The 20,418-nt window shown below is 40.9% G+C and overlaps 1 protein-coding gene across 3 annotated transcripts in view; it reads left to right on the top strand.

The window, feature by feature from the left end:
- The window catches only part of GRM7 (glutamate metabotropic receptor 7), an 855,283-nt gene that overhangs the window by 808,554 nt on the left and 26,311 nt on the right, over positions 1 to 20,418 (top strand). Inside the window, exon 12 of one of the 3 annotated variants that reach the window (XR_008297019.1) lies at positions 48 to 11,945. The exons of the other annotated variants lie outside the window; for them this stretch is intronic. The gene's annotated coding sequence lies outside the window, so the exon portion shown is untranslated. Of the gene's footprint in view, positions 1 to 47; positions 11,946 to 20,418 lie in introns of those variants that run through there. 3 annotated transcript variants of the gene reach the window in all.

The raw sequence follows: 20,418 nt of genomic DNA, 5'->3' as shown, positions 1-20,418 counted from the left end.
GTGTAAGATTAGTTTTGAATTCCCTTTATATTGCTGCCTTCTTTCAGAGTAACCTCTGAGGACCCCAGCTTGCACTAAGAGGACTGAGCAAATGTGTCCAAAGCCTGTTCTTGCTGAAGTGACCCAAACACTTAGAAGAACATGACAAGAATCAGCAATCCCACTTCACGTAAGTGTTGGTCCAAGTATTGGTTATGACCTTGTGTGTGCTGTTTCTTTTCTCTGGCCAAGAAAAAGGAAAACTGGGCTAAGCCCCTAATGGTGGCTCTCCTATTTGAGGTAGCATAAGCTTTATCACCTCACGAACCTCTGTGATCTTGGATAAGTCATATCCTATGTGATCTTCGGTTTCCTCTGGTGTAAGATGGGAGCATGCTCTTCTCCAGGGGAATACCATGAAGCTTGAATGGAATCGTGTAAATAAAAGCCTTCCTTTATAAAGGATGTGCATATATGAGGTAGGACTGTTAGTCCCTAATCATCTATTTTAATTGGCTTTGCTTTCTCCTTTTTTTTATGTGGTTACATTTTTTGGTTACCGTAAACCATCAAAGTTGGAAGGAATGACATCTAGATTGCCAATGAAGTCGGGCAACCTTTTCTCTAGGTACAACAGGCTCTATTTTTGAGATGGGTCACTTTGGTCTTTTGATGGGTCAGTAATAGTCTTTCGGCTTGGTGAAATTGACACAGAATGTTATCAGTCACTCAGCGAGACTGCTGTGGGACAGATAGACTCATACTGCCTGATACATGAACCACTCCATATGATTAACTTCGACAGGTAACTCCACGCTGGCTGGCAAGCTGAAGAGCATTTTAAGTACAAATAATCATTCTGGGGTATGTCTTGAGTGACAGAATAATGACTGAGTGGAAGAGAGTCCCTTAATCTTTGCTTGTGAAAACACATTTTGTTTCCTTTCAAGGCTAGGGTACTACAACAAAATCAATTAACAAAACCCCTCAGAGATCTTTGTTGGTACTTTGATGTTTGGTATTTATCAAGCTTATATCAAATATAGAATTTCCTTGAAGAGCTAGGCTCATTTATCTCAGTCTTCAAAGGGCCTCACATAACACTTTATAGCAATTTAATAATAATAATAATATCAATTAGGATGATGATAATAGTTGGACCATATTATACCTTTTGCTACAGACTTACAACCATCCATTGAGAGAGGACTTACCGTCCCCACTTAACATATGAGGAAACTGAGGCTCAGAGCAGTGAGGCAACTTCCTAGTGACACACACAACTTCCCAATGGCACAGTGGATGTCTCAACGTGGGCTTCTGGCCACAGTCCTGTTTAATCAACTTTTCTGAAATTAAATGCACTGGGACACAATGAGTTTCAGTCTGCATAATCTATCTTATCAACATTTATGGCTCTCATCGTTTGATTCTAGAGGCCCTCCAGGGCTTCAAGACAGAAATCGTAATCTGAGTTAAGGGTCATTTTGAAATGAGATGTGCCCTCTTTTGTTTTTTCTTCCTGGATGTTATTGCAAATGATGAGACTATTCGGTGTTCTTTCCACATATTCTCTAATTCTTTTGTTGGTCTGAAAAATTAAAGACTGTAGCTGTTGCTCTAAGAACATGGGTCTTCTAGACTTGAAAATGTTTAACTCTTGAGAATTCAGTGAAATCCATTGAATAACAAACTCAAGACCTCCCAGTCATCCTGGGCTGAGTGCAGCCTGTTCAGAGTTACAGTCCCAAGTCATCATATATTGATGGCTGTAAGCAGACTCTCCCTCCTCGTGAGAACCAAAGCTAATAGAATTAAGCTCAGAAAAGGATTTGCTAACATTTTTTAAAAAATGTCATGTACCTAACCCAAAAATGTGGAAAGGTAATTGCCACCATGGCTTCATCACCTGTTTTCTCTCTGCTCTTGCAGGAGTGAAGCCCCATAAAGATACTGGGCACCAGAGTCATTATCATCTGTGTTAGCTGAAAATTTGATTAAGCTGGCCTCCCTGGGTTTACATGAGAAATTCTAGATTTTTGTTCTAGGAACTTAATTCCTCTATTCCTCATTTTGGCCATGTTTGCAAATTTCCTTTGCATTTAAATTTGCCGTGGTTTGCCTGAGTCCAGACTGAGACTTCAGCTGTTGTTTCTATTCAGGTGAAAAGTGCAAGCACACCTGGCGATGTGCACAGGCATACAGTCAGGCGGTGGTCCAAGGCAAGTATCATTTCACATCCTTCTAAGTGTCCTGAGGAAGCTTTGCTACCCAGCCCACCAATGAATGTAATGAAGAGACCTTCTCCAGTTTCCAGGACAAGCTTAGTCCCTAGGTGGTCCTCCTCACATACCGTCAATGTCCTCTCAATATTCCAAAACCATGAGAAATTACACTAAGGAAGTCTTCAGACCTTAGCCCATTAGAACCTTTTCTAGGGGCTTTATTTAGGAAAGACATCAATACCATCAAATTGAGAAAGAGATCCCTACTATGATCTACTGTGATGTGACCCTTTCAAATACATTCCCTCCCTGGGTAGTGGGTTCTCAGTGCATCCTGGGTAAAGAGGCAGGTACTGTAGCATCACTGGGGGCTCCTACCTAACTCCCCTACAAAGTAAAAGGAAGTGAAATAGAGGGTCAGCATGTGATACCCTGCCTCATTTATGCCAAGTGGGTAAAGTGCTGACCCTTTAGAAAAGATCATCTCTCTGTGCCTCAGTTTCCTCATCTGTAAAACATAACCTCATAGGGTAGTTGTGAAGACTACATAAAAGTAAAGCACTTAGAACTGAGTTTGGCACAGTAGTTATTCAAATGTTAACTATCATTGTTGTTATTAGGTCACTTAACATTAACTGAATTTTTCTATTTGTGTTTCCTCTAGGAAAGAATTTGGAGATTCGAATCTGATCCTTTTCCATGTGATCTCTTGTACCCATTCTATTTTTGTACCACATGTAATAAAGTTTGAGAGTGCAAGTAATCCATCTGTATCTGATTTTTGTCTGGAAAAACTTGCAGGATTTTCAGATTGAGTATCAATACATCTCCTGTCTTGTCTTTCACCTGTTCAGTATTGATCATTTCTGAAGCAATGGTGTCTTAAAGCCAAAAGTTTACTGAAGTAACTAGATACCTGAGAAACCACACATAAACACACTTTGCTTCCATTCAGTTTCATAACACAGCATATATTTCCTGAACTTAGGCATAAATACATTCAACACGGTCACCACTGTGGCAATGTTACATTAACATATTACTGTTAGTACTCAGGTATTTAAGGAAATACCAAGGAGCAATTTTAAAATTCTATTTATGGCAGAAAATCTGTGAAGAAGAAATCTTTTTGAAATGCCTTAAAGTTTATACTCCAGTCTAATTTATATATTTTGTTTCCTAACCTGGTGCTCATCAAAATGTCACAAGCTTCCCCAAGGTTCTGATGCACATCCAGGTTTGGGAACTTTTTTTTTCTTTAAACCCTGCCTGATAATCAACACATGCAATATGTGATGGTGATCATTTAGAGAGCTGAGTGTTTTCCAAGATATTAAAATGACTGATTAAAAAAAATATTCAGGTTTATCCCACACATAGCATCCACGATGTTCCCAGGAAATCATCTCTAGCTGTCTGTTAGCACTGTGAGAAGCTATTTCCAGGTCTCCTCTCGAGAGAGTCTTCCAGGCTGGTGTTACAAACTAAATAAAGATGAAGCTAATTGCTGAGCTCTATTCCTGGAACCCAAAAACAGCGCCATCTTTTTGTTTAAGGCTGAATCTCCATGACAACATCAGATGAGAAGCTGGGTCAGTGTTTCTAGTTCCTGCAGAGGGCCACAGGTCATGGACTTTTGTAGGCACAAGGAGTTGATACATCTTTCTGCAATCTTTCCAAGCTACTCAGTAGGTCACCTCTGAATTTAATCAGCCCAGAAGTTACCAAAGAGATGACCATTTTTAAATTTTCAGTGATGCTTTTCTGCCCGACCAGGTGCAAAAAAAAAAAAAAAAAAAAAAAAAAAAAAAAGGTGGGTGAGTGCATTGCTTATCCTCTGTGCATTGACTTCTCTTCTACTAAAGGGGTAGAATATTACTAACTACCTCATAGGGTTGTGATTAGGATTAAATAAGTGTACATAGTATGCTTAACATAATGTTTGGTATATAATATGATGCTCAATAATTAGTTGTTATTCTTCGTATGAATATCACCAACTAAGCTGTAGCTGCTCAGTTCATATGGTACCCACTAGCCACAAACACGGGTTTACATTTAAACTGGTTAACATTAGGGGTGCTTAGGTGACTCAGTCGGTTAAGCATCTGACTTCAGCTCAGGTCACGAACTCACAGTTGGTGGGTTCAAGCCCCACATCAGGCTCTGTGCTGACAGCTCAGAGCCTGGAGCCCACTTCAGATTCTGTGTCTCCCTCTCTTTGCCCTTCCCCCACTTGTGTGCACACTCATGCTCTCTATGTCTCAAAAATGAATAAACATTTAAAAAAAAAAAACTAGTTAGAATTAAATAAAATTCTTTTGTTCCTCAGTTGTACCAGCCACACTGCAAGTGGTCAGTGGGCACACATAGTTAATGACTACCATACTGGACAGCAAAAATATAAAACACTGCCATCATCACTAAAAGTTCTATTGGATCATGAGTGCTCTGGGCCATCACCTAGAGAAAGTAAAAAGGAAGATAGGAACATCCTTCATAGAAGAGAGGTCTTTTGTTCTTTGCACTTTCCAATGATTGTGGAAATAGTCTAAAGACTCTCTCTGAAGGCATTGGAGTCCATTTATTTTGTAGCATCTAGTAAAGACTGGTCTACATTGTGGAATGTAAAATAAATACTGTGAACAACCACAACAAAAATACCCAGAAAATTTTCTCTCAGCTGGAAAGTTTCCCCATTGCTTCCATATACTCTCTACAACGTTCTGGATTTATTGATTCTCTAGTTGCACATAATTCTTGAAAACCAGGAAAGGTGGCAACTCTTTAGTCATCACATGTCTTACAGAATGCTGTAGTTAGTGGAGAGGATGATTTTCTCAATCACCACCCAAATGGAAGCAGTGTACATATTCATTTACCACACCAATGTTGCTCAACAGAGGAAAAGCAACTTAAATATTCAAGGATGTGAGCACAGGCCCTCACCCAATCCCAAATAGCGCCTTTCCAGGTACTTTTCAAATTTGCAATTTGGGTGTTGGGTGAAAACTTATTGGTCTTTTCCATCAGAGTCAAATTTCCACAGTCAAATTTGATTGAATTGTCCCATGCATTGGTCAATGATTTGTACTATGCATTGGTTAGTCCCTGGCATTCGTGTCTGGCAGTGGTTTGTAAATTTTTCAGAGTAAGGAAAAAATACAAGGAAAAAACAAAAGATGTCTATCATTTTCAACAAGCAGAAGTTTTATGTGAATCATGAACAGTTAGTGATGTCATATATCGTCTAAAGGAGTCTCTGCTATCAATTTATATTCTGGATAACTTTCACTGCAAAACTGACATAGAAAGCTAGGAACAAGAGCCAGTGTAATATATTAAATCCCAGAGCAGCTCTATCAACTGGTCCAGTATATTACAGTTGAAGAGAGACCTTTCCTAGCTTCTCAGATCACTCATTCCAGAACTCAGGTTGTAAAATGGCTGCATAAGGTAGAGCAAAAATAAAAACTGCCTCTTTCTGTTTTTGAACTTTCCATACAAGCTATATCTTATCTAATGGAGAAAAAACACAATGGTTTATGTTGATTGCTGATACTGTCTACAGAACAGTAGCAATGAGTCTATGTTCCAAAAGTGCAGAAAAGACAAAAAGAAAAATCCATAGAATTTTTAAACATTAGATCATGATCAATTAACTGTGAAAATCAACTAACCCTTATGCAACATTTTATAGTGTTATTTTGGCATGTGCTGGATGCACCTCATTTCATCCTCAGGGCATCACACTGAAGTAGGTGGCATCATACAGCTCATGGGGGTTAAGAATATCATCCTAGGTATTAGTCACAAGGTAGCTTTAGAACCCATTTTGACTCCATTTTACACATACCCATGTCTCTTTAAAGAGCTGAAATATCTTTAGACTGACAAGTTCATTTTTAAACCAGTTCAGGGAAATCCCTCATTATAAAAGATTCAGATTTATAGCACAGTCTGGAAAAAAAGAAAACAACTTTTTTTTTCTTCTACTTATAGATGATTATTGGCACTGAGTAGCCACTGGTCACCTTATCTATGGGAAGGTAAACAGCTCAAGCCAGAATGGAAAATAAAGATAGATGGCTATAGAAGAAATGGATTATTAATACCAGATAATAACTTAGGCTGTACATCTCCCTGAGACTAGGAGGCTGGCATGGCTGGAGATGAGTGTGCAGTGTCTGATGGAAGGGCAAAGGGCTTTGTCTTGCACTTTGTTCAGCTTCTACTAGGCTTATAAAGACCCTGCATATAACCAGTTGAAATCCAAGCTTCTTATTGTAAACTTGCAAAACTTACTAAAGAGGTTAAACCAAGTCTGAAAAGAAAGAGTTTACTATTTCTTTTGTCTATTAGTTTTCTTGTCAACAGAGCCTGACCCCAAACCAACCAACATGATTGATGAAGTGTTTACTATCATTAGGGACTGGACACATAAGGCTGGCACAGAACAAGCCACAGCTCCTTGGGGAGTTCACAACCCAAAGGAAAAGGAAGAACAACTAAGTCCTTGTCAGACACAACTCATGGATCCATTAAAAGAAGTATGTGATGAAGACACAAAGTAGCCATTTGCTCTCATGGATGGCAAGAGGACAGTCTCACAACTGTGGCTTGAACCATGAACCAACATGGGAGAGGGTGTGCGCCACACAGAGGGATCATCCTCAGTCAAGCCCAAGTACATGAAGTGGTGGCAACATTGTTACCAACAGTGCTGGGCAGCAGGTATTGAGTACCTCCCATGCACAAGCCACTATTCTAAGTACTTGGCATGCATCAGTTCATTTAATTTTAAGAATCTTATTGTATATGCAGCATTAGGCCCATATTAAGGATGAGGAAAGTGAGGCACAGACATTTTAAATAACTTCCCCAAAGTCACACAGCTAATAATTAGAGGAACTTGCATATAAGCTCAGTCTTCTGGGCTCAGAGGTCATGCTTGTGACCACTGTAATGCCTTCCAGTTATAGGTACATTTAGGAGGATCCATTCTCCAGTATAGTCAGACCACAAGGCTTCTCAATGGTGGCGCTAGTGACATTTTGAGCTGAACAGTTCTTGGTTGCAGGGGGCTGTCCTGTGCACTGTAGCATGTTTAAGCAGCATCCCTGGATGCTGACATACAGCATCCACAGATGTCAGTAGCACCTCCATCCTACAGTTGTGCACATCTATGAGAAATGTCTCTGGACATTGCCAAATGTTCTCTGAGGGCACAATTTGCCCAGCTGAAAACCACTGGACAAACATGATGTGTGAAGCTGAAGAAAGGCAGAAAAATATATCAGAACTGTTAATATCCTCAGTTCTGAAGGCTGTGGGAATGTACCTTTGGAGAGAAAGGTGCCATTTGGGGTTTTATAACTGAGGAGTAGCAGCAGAGATAACCTGTAGAATCATTATGGCAGGAGATCTGTGAGACAGAATGCATACTCTGAGTTCTTAACTTAGGAACAGGACATTATGAATGGTATGGTATGTTCAAAAATCCTGAAGTTAAAGATACCAAAGGCTAATATATAAGAACAGTGCAAAAGCTGAGGCAACAATTTTACCCAGTGGTCCCTGGAATACAGCCAATCCCTGACCTGAAAGCTCAAAACTCAGTTTTATGTTAGGCAAGAAAGCTTTTGGATCGGGGGGAAAAAAACCGACCACCCAGCCTTCTTAAGAAGCTCCAACGTCAGATATCATGTCATTGTTTTAAGTGTGAACACAGTTATGTGAACTTCAGTGAGGGCAAGATTTACTGGACACTTGGCAACAGTGAAAAAAATGGAAGTCTTCTCTCCCCAAGTCTCTATAGGGGCAAAATTTCAAACCGACAGGTATGTGTTCAGAGCAGCTCTTTTATAAACAGCAAGAAAGATCTACCCACTTTTAAGTATTCTACAAGAAACATGTCATAAAACAAAAGATGGTTTTCAAACGATCTAATTCAGAATTGAGCCTCCAGCAGTAAGCAGTGGCCTAATTGTACAATTTCATCCATTCTTCAAACATCAGCTTTCTTTTCTGTTCCCTGTTTTGACTCTCAGTGAGTTATGTCACCGGGAGGGATAAGAAAGGAGTATTTTCTGAGCTTTCTTTACAAAACTGCCATGGCCATTTTGAACCTAATGCAGTTCCAAGCTTCTAACGTGGTTTCAGAGATGGATTTCTCTTAAGAGGAGTAACTAACCTGAATTTAAATTAAAAAGAAAATTCAAAAAAAAGAACTTAATTGCCTTTGAAAAGTCATCTAATCCCAGAGGAAGCAAACAGTGCATCTCTGATAGAAAAGGCCAGCCTTCAGGTCAGAGTCCAGGACTTTGGAATTAGACATAGCATAATTTTGACACAAACATTTTCCCATCTCAGCTACCTCATGTGGCAACACGGGGATTCGAGCACATTCATTAACTAGGCTCTTTTGAGGTTGGGTGAGATGACACAAGCTAAGGTCCCAGGATGCGGTCTGACCTATGGCTGATATGCAGTAATTAGTATTCCTCTGTGTCCAGAATTTAAGAGAATCATTTAGGACTTTGGCGATATCAGACTTTTCTCAGAGACTCTTCTGTGTTCAGATAGGGGAATGACCTGTCTTCAGGAAGAGCACATCCCAGCCACTTTGTGAATCTCCCTCAACTCAGGGCAGAAAGCTGCTGCCCCCACAGCCCATCTCCCTCGATGGGAGGCTGGAAACTGGAACCCCACCCTCTCCATGTCAGCAGTTCCCCTGGGAATAACATCAGGCCCTCAACTTGCACCACAGTAGGAAAAAGACATAATGGAGAGCGTTGTCTTCGACAGCTTTGTTTTAAAAAAGATAGTCAAATAGAATGTTTAAGTCTAGATCAGGCATTCAACTAAGGATGTGAAATTTTAAGCAGCTATAGTTTTTTCAGTCTTTACAGTTTGTATGTGAAGGAAATTGCTAAGCTGTTAGAGTCTTCATAAATAGTAAATAGACTTAGACATAAATACCCTGTAATATGTTCTTTGTTCTTTTTATTCTGAGGCAAGTTGCAATTCCTCATTAAACACGATACACCATTACACAGCAGCCACTGTATGGGAGGAACAGCCAACAAGATGTACAGTTTCTGTACTGATGAAAGGCATGTAAAGACACCAAACCTCAAACATCTGCCAGCCATTGATGGCAAAGGAGAACACTAAGCAATGCCTTATGGCATTTTGAGGACAGCAAACATCTGGCATTAATGTAAGGAGTTTTAAGATGTCAGGAAGAAATTCAGATCATACGATTAGGCGATCACTGCTCATCTCATAGGTGACTCCTTCCTTCCCTGCAGAAGTGAAAAAAGCATTCCTCTCCAAGAAAGATGTTAACAACAGAAAGCAAGCAGCCAGAAAGTGCAATTGATAAAATCCCAAGAGGGCAGCGAAAACAAAGCATTTTCCCCTCTTTCCTCCAGGAAGCAGGAGCATGAAATTATTCAGACTGTTTGGGGACTGCTGATACCAGGAGTGGCACTGACAGCCACTCAAGATGTGCTTGGGACTGTGCAGTACTGAGAGGGTCTGGCAGAGCGACAGATGCCATCATGCTGCCCAGCCTTGTCCCAGAAGATGCTTTTGTTCTCAATGCCATTGATTCTCCACTCTCCAGTGGAGTCCTGGATCTGGAAGCTCGTGGTCACCTTTATTTCAAGCCATCCCTTCTGGCCTTCCCAAGAGTTGTAGGAGGAGTCTCATTAAACTGGTAGTAGGAGCTTCCCTCAGAAAATGCCCTCTCAGCCTAAAGAGTGGGCGGTCAGTTAACAGGGACTCCTAACAGAAGAGGTTCTTCACTCAAATTATTCGGAAACCAAACACTGAGCTGAACGGAACACATTCATGTATTATTCATGTAATGAGACCTGCTAATCGTGTCTCTAATTGGACAGTTTCAGACACTCAGGTCTATTAAGTTGGGAACTGTTTCTTCCCCCTGGCTATCATAGCTTCAGTACCTGGCATGGTTCCTGCCTGGCGCCTGCTGGATGGGCAGTCCACTTTTTGAGCTAATGTATTAAATACAACGAAAGATGTAATACATGTATTTTCAAGTAACATTAATTCAACTACATGGATTGTGCAGTAGCAAACGGTAGGAGAAGAAGAGGAAGAGAAGAAAAGAAAAATGGCTCTCCTTGCTTTTCTTCTTCAGTCTAGAGGCAGGCCTCCCCTCCTAGGGAAAAGTGAAGCCTCAGCAAAAATGCAAAGAGAATCCAAATAAGTAATTCTGGACTTTTCAGCTTCTGCAGTCCCAGGCCTTAGCGATTAATGAATAATTTAAGGCAGTGCTTCTCAAATTTTAATGTTCATGTGATCATCCAAGGATCTCGTTAAAATGCTGGTGTGGACTCAATAGGTTGCTCAGACTCTGTGGTTCTAACACGCTCCTGGGTGCTGCCCAGGCTGATGGCCTTTGGACCGCACTCTAGATATCATGGATTGGGGGAACTGTGCAGGAAAATTTTGACCATGCCCAACTTTCTACCAGGCATGCCAACTTTAAAACCTAACCCCTATACAAGGTGTGGGTCAACCGGATGCAGACGTTTTAAACTAACCTCACATAGTCACCGTATCATTAAATAGTGAACATGAACACTTGGCATGATTCAACCGACTATTGCTACCTGAAGGTGTTTCAGTCTCTCTGAGCAGAAAAGATATAAAAATACGGCAAGTTGCCATCTCACTTGTGAGTCATTGTAGGTTACTCTTGCGAGTACCATAGTTGAAAGCACCTAAAGTGATAAAAAAGATAAATTGTAAAATATTCAAGTCCCGTTTGCACTGTCAGATATACTGATCTTAATTACAGACTACAGATTTTCATCTAATTGCTAACAGTGAGTCGGCTTTTGAATAATTAGGAGGAGGGGTGCGACTCATGGCTGGAACAGCCTCAGAGTACAAACCACTTGTTTTTCAAATGTCACTATGATATTTCAAAAAATGTTTAAAAGAGAAAGATAGTAATACCAAAACTAGTGCAAATATTAAGCCAACATTGAAGTCTAGTGAAAGGGGCTGGCTGAGATAAAGACACGTTGAATCTGACATTCTTGGTGCTGACTGCCCTTTGGAGTTACCCGGAGCGCTTTTAACCTACACCACCCAGCACTCTGTGCAGTTACATCAGATGGAGTCTAGGCAGCTGTGGTCCAAATATCTCCCCAGTGAGTCTAATGGCGGTCAGGGCTGAGAACCCTTGCTCTAATGCAGAGATCCTCAACTCTGGTCCCAGGACCAGCAGGATCAGCATCACCTGAGAATTTATTGAAAACAAAGATTCTTGCCCACTCAGCCCCTGACCTGCTGAATCAGAAACTCTGGGATTGAGGTCTATCAATGTGTGATTTAACAAGCACGCTAGGTGCATGCTATTGGAAGTTCTTTCCTGAGAAGGATGAGGGTTCTTGTCAATGTTCTTACAGAAGAGATTCTTAGGAGGGGCCATCGAAAGGTCTCACGTTGGAGATCTGTTGGACAGCCAGCCAACTGAGCTGAAGTGTTAATTCTAGAGTTGATTCTACTACCTCCAGTCTGGGAATCTCAGCAATGGAAGGAAACTTAATGACATTTAATTAAAGATCTAATTGTCACCATGCCATTTTAAAAATGTGATCACGTATATTATGCTTGAATACCTCTAAGTGATAGGAACTCACTACCACATGGCCCAATCCTTTCCGTTACAGATGCTTACTAGGTACAGACTATGTATTTTAAAAGTTCGTTTTAAAAGTTCGTTTTAAAAGTTCGTTTTAAAAGACGATTCACAAGGTATGACAGTGACACCTGGGATGGATATTATGCTCTTCCTTGGACTCCTGCACAAGCTGAGGCTTACAAAAGTTTCAACATTGGGCAAGGTCATGCAGTTTCATACAAAATTTACACCAAGTTCTTTGTCTTGAAGCCCTATAGAGAATTCATTTTCAGAAATAATAATCAATAATCTGTTGTTAAGAAAACCTGTAAAACTGTCGCTTTACATTTTCTTGTCTCTAAAATAAATATTCCTTGTTCCTCACAGCCAATTTCTAGCCCCTTCATCATCCCTGCTGGGTCCTATTGATCAGCAGACCAAATAGTGAGACTATTAATAGACTTTGCATTCCAAATATCCATTAGAACAGTGTTTTTTTATGTGTTGGCACATGTGAAAAATGATAATACTGGTATGACATACTTAGTAAACTACACTGGATGTGGGGGGGGGGCGCAGAATCTATGTAAGACTTCCTGGAGAAACATATCTTATTTATAAGGGTATTACCAAATAATTAAAAGTTCTAGAGAAGAGACTGAATTTATATCTAACTTCAAAACTTAGTGTTTTCATTTTTTTTTTTTTTATAAAAGCTTGGACTTGCTTCCCTGAACAGATATTTCATATCCACTTATGCATAAAATGGGCACAAACAGTTCCTGGTTGAGACTATTTAATGAGGAAATCTTCAAATTCTGGATAGAGAACATAAATGATAAACTCTGTGTAAGTAGATGATAAAAAGTTTGAAAGCGTTTTTTACAATAATTGAAATATATATAGCATTTGAATTTATAATTAAAGAGTCACTTATTGAAAAAAGTAATATTAAAATGTCTTCGATAATGTAAAAGGATGTTGAGCCCAGTGCAAGTTTTTATGTTGTTAGATAGGATGCTACCCAAAGGGTACATCAGTCACAAATGGACAGAAGTATCTACTATTTATGTGAATGCAAATATATGGGGTCACCAGTAGGATGTAGACTTGTCTTGCCCTGCTATCCCCAACTGCCTGGCTTTCTTGGCACAAACTGAATGAAGTCTTCTTAAAGCTCCAGGGGGGCTCTTGTCTGTCATGGCAGTGGCACACAATATATAGAACCTTATATCCAGGTGAGAGACTACCTCATTGCCCATGCTCCATGGCAGAAAGGCAAGGGCTAGATTTCATTCATTGTGCCCTTCACCTACAGGAACAGTGAGACAAGTCACCAGTTCCTTCTCTGGTTAAGAAACTTTCAAAAGGAGCGCCTGGGTGGCTCAGTTGGTTAAGTGTCTGATTTGGGCCCAGGTCATAATGTCATGGTTCTTGAGTTCGAGCCCTGCGTTGAGCTCTGTGCTGACAGATCAGAGCCCGGAGCCTGCTTCAGATTCTGTGTCTCCCTCTTTCTCTGCCCCTTCCCCACTCGCACTCTTTCTCTCTCAAAAATAAACATTAAAAAAACCTTTTTTTAAAGACGCTTTCAAGGGAGCCCTATACACCCAGACAATGCTCCTGGTGGCAGGACATGATTGACAACATTGTCCCAAACTTTAAGTAGCTGCCCCAGGGTCTAAAGGGATCAGTCGCTTACAACAATCTGCATTACTAGAGCCCAAGAGAGCTACAAGTTGGCCAATTATCATACCCATACCATTTTTGGACATCAAAGGCACTTTTCTGAAAAGAATGGCTTGGGACAAATCCACTAGGGAAAAACATCTGCAAACATGTCCTGGATGCAAATGATGATCTTGAGTGGCTATGTTTATTTGACAGTCACTTATTTCAACCAACATTCCACCCCAAAGGAACAGCTGCCAGCATCCTACCTGACAGTTGTTATCTGAACAAATTCCAGTCTGAAGCTGACCTACACCAAAATGATCTGTGATTCTTGTGAAGAGTGCAGAACCATGGATCCACCTATATTCAAAGAACTCAGTCTACTGAAGTATCATAAAATAATAGCTAACAGAAATGAAACTGCAAATTTGAAAACACTCTGTGAAAAACAAGTACAGGGAGCTATGTAACTTATCCATGGACACCTTGAATATCTTTTTTTTTTAATGTTTTCATTTTTGAGACAGAGAGAGACAGAGCATGATCAGGGGAGGGGCAGAGCGAGAAGGAGACACAGAATCCAAAGCAGGCTCCAGGCTCTGAGCTGTCAGCACAGAGCCTGACGCAGGGCTTGAACTCACAGACTGTGGAATCATGACCTGAGCTGAAGTCGGGCACTTAACCCACTGAGCCACCCAGGCACCCCTTGAATATTTTTCTTATGAAAGGTTTGCTTGAAGGACATGTGGACACTGACAAACAAAAAGTGACAGGCAAACCACCTAGGATAAGTCATGTGCAAAGACCTTGTTATAGAGGCATGAAAAATAGGAAAGCCTGAACCAAGGCCATTGTGGCTAGAGGGAAGAGAACCAGGGGAAGTGTGGTTCAAGAAAGCCTGTGTTCGGTGTCAAGTTACACAGGTATTTGTAGAACAAATGAGATATCTTGCCCTTGTTCTAAAAGTGGGAAACCACTGAAGAGTTTTAAGCAAAGTTTAGAAAATAAGGAACAACATGGTCCAATTTACATTTTTAAAAGAAAGCACTCCAGCCGTTGTGTAGAAGAATAGCTATATGTAAACATCCATGATTCAGTTTGGAGGTATTTCATTAGTTAAGGTGATAATGTTAGCTTTGACTACATAGGGGGTAGTAGAGGTGGAAAGAAATAGAAAGAATAAACTATGTTAAAGGTAAAAGCAGCAAGATCTTCTGATGAATTGGCTCTCTACCCATAGGAAAATTCTAGTGACTTAGAAGGCAGCTCTTGCCTATCTACTCATTAATTTCTGTGGCCCTTAGACATGGAAAAACAAAGTAGGTGTGTTCAACTTTAAAGAGCTGTTTTACTCAAATGTAGTTGATTTTATTCCTTATCATTTCTCTGTACTATGAATTAAAGGGCCATTTTTCCAATGCACAAGGCCAATTAGTTTTATGATCTTTATGAAGATATCTCTGTGTGTCTATTTAGATTATATTCATGAAAGCCAAAAATAGTTGATCTTTCTATGACGAATGTAGGTCAGCTACAAAGTTTAGAGGGAGCATTCCTCAAAATTGCATCAGTTGTATGGGACAACCCACCAGCTGCAAGCTTGGAGGGTTCCCAAAACCACCCTTGGATTTGGTAAGTGCTAGAAAGATTCACTGAAAGCCATTTCACTTACAATACAGTTTATCAAAGGGAGAGAGTACAGGTTAAAGTCAGCCACGAGAAGAATTGCATAGGACAGAGTCCAGGAGGACCAGACATGGAGTTTTCATTGTCCTTTCCCCATGAAGTCAAGATGTATTCCTTTTCCAGCATCGATGTGTGAGAATACACAGAGTATAGTCAACCAAGGAGGCTCACCCAAGCCTCAGTGTTCAGAGATTTACTGGGGCTCCATTATATCTCACCACTGATTGCTTGAGTGTGTATGTGATTGAACTCACTCTCCAGGTCAACCAGGCATGACCTGCCCCCAACCCCCGCCACTGCCTAAATCACACTGTTCCTATCTGCTAGCCCGAAGCATCAAGGCAAACAAAGAGTACACCCCAGGAGCCAAGAGCAAAAGGCCACACTTCTTTTTAGACAAGATTAAATCCTTTACTTCATAATATGCCAATGACATTAAAAAATGATGATTTATGTCAATAGCAATAGAAATAGAGTTAAAGCCGGTATTGCATTGAAGTGGAATATGGGCTTATAGAAATACGCGATTTTTCTTAGAAGCAGCAGATTAAATGAACCAAGGTTAGATTCTACCTTGCCCAGAACTAGTTTCCTAACTCTTAGAAAGCTTCCTCTAAGGATTTCTCTATCTCTTCTTCCTTGAGGTCCTCATTATCTTTCTCCCCTGTGGTCAACTTAGGGGAAAATGCATTTTCTGAGATTGCCTAAAAGGGAAGTTGGTCCCCATTTCACCATTTTAATCTGTCTCCAAATCCTGAGTTTCTTAGTTGAGGCATTTCTGGTTGAGTCAGTTAATGGGCCAGATTCTAAGATCTCCCCCATCCACCCCCATCTGAGGAAAACCCACAAGGAAATGGAGAGGCAGGACAGCTTCCTGTTTGGCAGGATGACTGCTTATACTTTACCATTCACTAAAATCAAGCAACTTCCATGGAGGTGACACCTGACATAATATGTAAACAATAGTATGCAAATCAAGAGCACTGTGTTAAGTTAGCACCCTGGTAAGTGGGTGTTGCTGATGCGCCATTTTTTTTTAATTGAAGTATCTATTTTAAAGGAAGATGAAAATATTACTGACAAGACACCAGCAGATGGTGGAGCCATTATGGTCACCAGAAATTTCCGAAATCACCCAGGCCAGATGTCTCCAAAGCATTCCCAGGAACTAATTTGACATTTGTGGTCTCTACTACAGAAATTCTGAGTTCCTTTAATCTTTTCTATCCCCTATGGGCTCTCTCCACAAGCAGAGCCATTGTAAGTGACTTCTGACAGTGGGCTGGGGTTCCTGGTTTGGCCTTCTTGCTACTTAACTTTATTCTATGTAGAATCTGGTCTTTGTGGCACTGTGATAGAACATGATCACTATAAAAGTTTTCATTTTCCTGATTTTCCATGCTCTGTAGAGGAAGCTTGTTATTGACTTCCAAATTCAGAAAATGGAAGTTTGGGAGATATATAAAATTAGGCATCTCATGGAGCACTTGTCTTGGCTCATTTCACATAATTACAGGGTTTTACAGGGCATAACAAGTCTCTTCTGTAATTTTATTTCCCTCACAAAATCTCTATATTTTATTTTTTTTTTATTTTTTACCCTCGATCCTAACAACACATATCTAGTTTTCGTTTTGGTTTTTTTGGTTTCTTTTCTTTTTAATGTCAAGAACATGCTTTCATATATATTGTTATCTAGAATGAGGCCTAGTGTTTTGCCTTTGTTTATGGTTTAAGTTAATTGATTTAAGGTTTATATGCAGAAAGAAGTGGACAAATAATAATACAGATAGTAAGCAAATATGGCAAAAAATTTGAAGAGGTGGTAGAATGGCTGATTGTACAGAAAACACAGAGTGCTCTAGGGGCAGAGAGGAGGAAAGACCTAAATCTGCCTAGGGAAATCAGGGAAGGCTTCCTGGGGGAGGTGACAGTGACTTGCATCTCAAAGGCTGATGAGGCATTAACAAGATGGAAGCACACAGTCTGTTGGATAAGACAGAGGGAAGGAGCGAAGTACAGTACACATTTATGTTTATAGATACAGGAATTGGTACTCTACAATATGGACACCTACCCTGAACTTTCATTCATAACAGCAAAGATATTCACCTGGAAGAGCGAAAGGCATGACTAGGATGGAAAATCTGTGGTCAGTAATGCAGGCTAGAAACCATTCATTTTTGACAGCATGATGCCTGACATCCTGTTGTTGGACAGAGGTTCCAGCTCACTCAGAAACCTGGTATGGATCCAAGAAAGTACCTGAGGCCAGGTGTGGGTTGGTTTGGGGTTAGGCATGACTGAGGTTGGGCTTATTTTCTCATAAATATATATGTGTATATGTATGTACATACACATACATACGTGCATATATATGCAAAAGCTATACATAAATATATAAAAATTACACCGAATTTGAAAATCCTGCGCATATACATGTAGCCAGTTTACAAAGCATGTTCTAAAAATGGCACAGGGACACCAGAGAGTGTCCCAGGGAGGAAAAGAGTGGCTGTGTGTGGGTTCAAGCAGAGAAACCTCTCCATCATCTGGCATAGATTTTGGCTTCCCAGGCAGTATTCATTTGCGTTAGGGTTCCGAAGGAGTTTGCAAACTTCTACTTTCAACAAGCAGCTCAGTGTTTCTCTAATTCCTTGCATGGGTCTGGAGAAACTTAGGTTGAAGGCATCTCCCCATGATCTCTGAACCATGATTCTCCATAACAGGGAGCAGGTATCCACAGAGGGCAGTAAATGTGTCCATGCAAATGGGCCATCGGACTGTCCTGGGTCTTACTTTCATTCCCCATATTCCAGCTTTAGGAGGCACATTGGCTGTTCCTCTACCTCCATTTGGTCCAAGCTTCCTTTTTCCCATGATCTGTAGATGTTCTAAGAACTCAGGGCCTGGGATGGGACCCTTGGAATCAAATAGCTGACTTACTCCACTGTAGAATTATACTATTGCATTCATTCTAGCTTGGGTTTATATTGTTAAAAGAGGTTCAGTGTACCTTCTTGTAAAATATATTAAATATCCACAATTAGCCTCATTATCTGAATGAAATAATACATGATGCCAAAAGTTCTAAAGCTATTTTCATTTGGGGAAAAAATAACTCTCAAACTTGAAACCCCACAGGACACATTTTTGCTACAGCAAAGGTTTTGCAGAAAGTGCAACCCTGTCACTCACACAGAGTAATCGCTGGAGATTACCAGTCATTTTCATTATAGGTAATTTCAGGGTGCCTTGTTTTGCCTTGTCACTCACATTCCTGGGACCTTGCCAGAAGGTGCCACAAGGAGTAAATCAGAAAGCCAACTGGAGCCCCAGACCCACAAGATAAACCCAAGGATTAACTAAATATTCCAGGCCAGACAGCATCTACCTAAATAATGACAGGGTGGGGGAAAGGTGGGGCATTGGTCCTGCCCTAGATGAGTGAGGGACACATACGAGGAGATGCTAGGCTCCTTCCTTCATTTGTCTGGGGTTTCTGTCATACTTTGTAGGACCTGTTTGTCCAGACTGATCAGCACAGGGCACAAAGCCCCTGAAATATCTTGCCCTCTTCTCATCTCTTCTAACCCCCAATGTCATAATCTACCCTACATTCCTGCCCAACAGCATTTAACCCTCAAATATCCTGCTCTCTCCACCAAGAAACCTTCCCGCCTCCTTATCTTAATGTCAACCGTATCTTGGCTTCAGTCTACTTATCATCACCCTTTCTGAGAATTTCTCTAAGACTGGACAGAATGCCCCTCCTGCATACTATATAGTTCTGTACAGGACTCTCTCACACTTTTATTTGGTTGCCCAGTGTCATTCGCCCACACCACCCATCTTGGTGAAATGATTCCTAAAGTGTGAAGCACACTGGTATCCATAATAAATCCTTACCCCTGCAGAGCTTATGTTTCAATGGAAAAGAAAGGCAAAAAAAAAAAAAAAAAGGCTATGTTGGGGCACCTGGGTGGCTCAGTCTGTTAAGCCTCCGACTTCAGCTCAGGTCATGATCTCACAGTCCGTGGGTTCGAGCCCTGCATTGGGCTCTGTGCTGACAGCTCAGAGCCTGGAACCTGCTTCAGATTCCATCTCTTTTTGTCTCTGCCTCTCTTTGCCCGTCCTCTGCTCACTCTCGCTCTCTCTCTCTTTCTCAAAAATAAATGTTAAATTTTTTTAAGGGCTATGTTTGCAGAAACTCATCATGGCAGTGTATAGAGATAGAGTGTACCCATGGGTTGATGGTTTAGATAAAATATCCCTGAGGAGGTGACATGTGAGATGGAACTGAATAATGAGAAGGCATAAGCCCTGCAAAGATCTCTGGGAAGGCATTCAAACCAGAAATGGTACAATGTGCATACAGCAAGTGCAAAGGCCCTGAGGTAGGTGCACATTTGGCAGGCACCCAGAATGGCAAGAATGGTAGGGTAATGCATGAGCATGGGAGTGGAGGGGAGGAATATCAGAGCTGCAGGTAGCAACAGAGCATGTGGCAGTCTCTAAAGGTATCACCAACCATGTGATGTGACTTGAACTACCTCTGACTCTCCATTCAGAATAAGATTTCTCAATTACAAGATGCCTCAAAGACATATAAGGCATTCAGGAAACATTCTGCTTAGTTGCTAAAGGAACCACTGACACTGGGCAATGCCTCCCTCCCTGGGTTCTCTTGATACCTCACCTGTACATCACATATCTGGGGCCACCATCACCCTCACGGAGGACTATGATCTCTCACTGCTTTTCACAGATGAGTTCCATCTAAATAGCTGTGTCTATGAAAAGCAGAAACTGACAAGTCATTCTCAGATTTTTAACTATTTTATTAAAACAGTAAGAACAAAAACAGTCTATGTATTTCCTGCTCTTTCTGCACCTACTTAAGTTATATAACTAAACAACTGAACAGGTGCATAAGAGTATTTTAAGCCTTTGGCAGTGAGTCACTTTCTTAAAATGAGCATTTCTGTATGCTGACATGTGACCGAGCCCCAGGAGACTGTAGGGCATCCATCGCTCCTCTGCCTCCAATGTAGGGGCTCTCCAGGAGAGCCCCAGCCTCCCCAGGTAGTACATGCCTTCCTGCCCATCATGCTAAGGACAGGAGATGGGAGCATCAGGCAGATGGGACTCTGGACTCCACCTTTCACACCTTTGGGTAAGTTAACCTCTCTA

Source organism: Acinonyx jubatus, chromosome A2, assembly GCF_027475565.1.
Source record: "Acinonyx jubatus isolate Ajub_Pintada_27869175 chromosome A2, VMU_Ajub_asm_v1.0, whole genome shotgun sequence".
In the NCBI taxonomy this organism is placed as follows: domain Eukaryota; kingdom Metazoa; phylum Chordata; class Mammalia; order Carnivora; family Felidae; genus Acinonyx; species Acinonyx jubatus.
The sequence above is the reverse complement of the archived record's forward strand: the minus strand, read 5'-3'. Positions and strand labels throughout refer to the sequence as shown.